General features: G+C 36.2%; 1 long non-coding RNA gene across 1 annotated transcript; it reads left to right on the top strand.

Annotated features, from left to right (window-relative positions):
• Positions 1–2128: 2128 nt before the first annotated feature.
• LOC131423675 (uncharacterized) lies at positions 2129–2900 on the top strand. The gene is made up of 2 exons (XR_009225544.1): positions 2129–2464; positions 2710–2900. It is a non-coding gene; the product is annotated as an uncharacterized LOC131423675 (long non-coding RNA).
• The last annotated feature ends 748 nt before the right edge of the window (positions 2901–3648 follow it).

Raw genomic sequence — 3648 nt, forward strand, 5'->3', positions numbered from 1 at the left:
GAAGTGTGTTGAAAAGTTTTAAATTATTTGAAGCATTATATATAAAGAGAAATATAAATGAAGGGCATAAATATTCTCTTCAAATAAATAACCCCTAACCTATGTTCTTCATTAAAAAAAAGAAATTATAAACATCTCTTTCCAGTGGATACCAATATAAGGCAAGTCTATTCAAGTATTATCAGTCTAGACTAATGGTTGAGAATTGCATTCTCAGTTCCAAAAACCAACAACAATTCCACTAAAAGTCTTTATTTTTCTTTTACTTTATTTTTTATTATTTTTAGTTGTAGTAAAATGGAAAAATACCATTATTTTATTTACTTTATGTGGTATTGAGAATTGAACCCAGTGCTTCACACCTGCTAGGGAAACACTCTACCACTGAGCTGCAACCCCAGTCCCCCATTGAAAGTCTGTCATGGGACTTTTCAACTCTAGTTTAAAAGTTAAGTTTCATCTAGACTATGTGCTCTGGACACTTCAACAGACAAATGCAGCTGTCTTTTCTCTGCTTGTTTTAAACTGGAGTTCAGGTTTTCTTCAGTATCCTTTTTTTCTGTTGGTTCCAAATAGCCTGTTCCTCAACTTCAAGTCTCCTCAGGGATCTTGCTCTCCTTTTTTTAATCTTATGCTCATGTCCCCAGTCTCCCTTGAAGGCAGCCTTTCATTTTCTCCCTTCTCACTTGGCTCACTCCTGTCACCCAGGTAGGGTGTGACTCCAGGGCTCCAGGGCACCTGCTTCCCTAAGAGCCAAATAGACCCCTTGCCTTAAAAAGCCATTGTCCATTCAAAGGTAATTTTTCTTGGTTCTTTACATTTTGAGAACACATAGATAATAATGATAAATACTCAGGCTTCTATAGTGGAGAAAGAGCCAAGGTTAAAGTTTCTCTTTTATTTTATTTGTCACCAATTGCTCTAGCAAAAGAGAAATATGTCAAGCTTTTATGATTTTATAAACTGCCATGAAAACAAAGCTCTGTTCCAGCAAATGACTAATGAAAATATTTTTAAAAGGCAAAATGAAATTAGACTTATCAAAAAGAGGAAATAAAGCAATCAAGGGTTTGGTTAGTCACATACCCTTTCTAAGACTTTATATATTGATGCACTTTTTTGGAGTGATATATACCTACAATTAAAAATCAAGATATACACAACTCAACCTTCAGTAGGGTTTTATTAAGGAAAAACATTAAAGAAAAATTAGATTGGTAAATTTCATTACATAGGAAAATACATTTTCTGACTTTCTTTTATAATAAATAAAGTTATATATAAACATAATTTGGTGATAATTTAGAGAAGAGACCCCAACATTGCTTTCATTTACTAATTTAGAAGATTAAGTAAAAGACATGTACTAAAAAGTAGACATTATTTTTATTTGTCTATGGTATTTATAACTCCCTTTTCCCTGGGGAAGATTCCAGTCTTATGAGCAATTTTATTCTAGGAAGAAGGTGTAGAATTCTGAAGAAATAAAAGAGAGCGCATCAGAGTTTGACATGAACTGCTTAGAGAACAGAATGGGGTGCTGCTGTGTGTGGTTTCTGTAATACTTAGCAATAAGCTTGGTCATCTTTTAACTTTGTTTCTCTAACACTCCATCAGTATGAAAAGAGCTCAAGGAAATCTTATATATAAAAGAGGTACATTACTTGGTTTTATAGCTTGCTAAATTACTGACATTAGTGCTGCAAAATAACACAATTCAGGAAATAAAGTGTCCTGGTGTCGTGGCCTTCTGACAAATATACAAAGCATACCAGACCCAGAGAGATAAACAATTGGGGTTATAATTCTAACCCCACCCTGTACATCCACTATACCTGAGTCAACAGAAAACTGACTGATCACTCAGATACCACAGGGTGGAATATGGGTGTGCAGAGCTGCAGAATGCCTTTCTTCCTTTTCCTGTTTATGTTGTCCATGATGAAATGCTGAGTTGGAATGTTCTTATATTTAAGACCTGTTCAGCATTTTCTCTTTTTCCTCACATTTATGTTAGCCTTTTCCTTTAATTATGTTGATGTTGTTTTTCTTGGCAAGGCTGCCCTTTCCATTATGGTGTGTTTACCTTCCAAACAGTCCCACTTCCTCCTTATCTTTGGGAGCCTATTCACATTTCTAACTCCAACTGCTCACTTCCCCTCCTTGGCATATCCTCACCTTCACAGCTCAGTTCTTTTTCTCTCTTTTCAACCCTTCTTTCAACTCTCACCCCCAACCCTCTCACCCCTTTGGAATAACAAGTTATTTCCTCTTTCATTTCCTCTTACAGAAGATGTTTTTGGACCCATTCCAGAAAGTCTTTGGCATGAAAGCGTACCCATGCGGTTCTGAGTTTCCTTTGGGCACATTTCCAGAGGTGTTTCATCGGCCTGGAGCCCTCCGCCTTCACACCAAGTTAAGCCTGGCTCTGTCAATCATGTTCGTCATCCCTCCAGCATTCCTGGTAAGCCGAGACTGTGGTAACAGCACTGGTAAAACGGGCTCCCTCCAGCCACAGGCTCTTGTTTTCAAATCTATTTCAAGAAGCCTGTTTAAGGTACAAAAACCTGATTTTTTTTTTTTAGTTGTTAGTGTAAAAGATTTTTTAAAGAGGGAGGGGGATTCTGAGTCATTGATATTTACCCAACTGCTTTTGCTTCTTAATTTATGGAATCGGTGCATTAGCCAACTATTTTTCATTCTTTCTAGGTCATCCAGAAGGAAGTTAGACAGTTGCATCTAAACTGGAAGGAAATTCGTGTCAAAATTTCTGACTAAAATTAAGTGTTTTCTACTTCTAGAATTAGGAAAGTTATGGGGCTAATCATATTAATTTGTCCTTTCATGTGTATTAGAGAGTTATTATCCTCTATGACTAATAAAACAGACTAAAAACTTTACCATTCGTTACTTTATAGTACATCGAAGTGCATAGCTTTCTAGTGTATGTTGATGATTCTTTTTAAGAAAAAAAAAATTTAAGAAAAAAATTTTCATATCCCTAAAGTCTGGGAACCCCAAGATTAAGCTGCATACAAATTTTTTGTCTGGTGAGGACTGTTCTTCATAAGATGAGCCATCCAGGTGTCCTCATCCACAGGAAAAATGAAAAAGCAAAAAAGCAAAAAAGGGATTTGATATGGTGTTCTTAATATAAATGTCTCAGTAATAAAATATATTTAAGAGCAAATAGGACACTGTTTTGAGAGGAACATTTGGCTGGTGTACTGAGACACAAATACAAGACATCAAAACAGTGGCCCAAGTCATGGAACCCTAAGCAGTCCACTCCACATTTGATATCTACAGCTCTAGCCACCAAGAACAAAAATATGCATAAAAGTACACATTCAAACTCATTGGCACCCCCTCAGGGCTGGGGCTGTAGCTCAGTGGTAGAGTACCCGCCTCACATGTATGAGGCACTGGGTTCAATCCTCAGCACCACGTAAAAATAAGTAAAGGTATTGTGTGCAACTACAACTAAAAAAATATTTTTTAAAAATCTAGTACCCATAAACATATTCACCCAAAATAAAGTAAATAAACAAGTTACTTCCTTAGATTCAAAATACTAACGTGATCATTTTGTAGAGTTGGTTTGGTTTCATTTGGTTCAAAGAGAAAAGGGCAGAGACAGAGACAGAG

Source organism: Marmota monax, unplaced genomic scaffold, assembly GCF_021218885.2.
Source record: "Marmota monax isolate L192 unplaced genomic scaffold, Marmota_monax_Labrador192_F-V1.1 WCK01_AAM20220418_F8-fsc00018, whole genome shotgun sequence".
NCBI lineage: Eukaryota > Metazoa > Chordata > Mammalia > Rodentia > Sciuridae > Marmota > Marmota monax.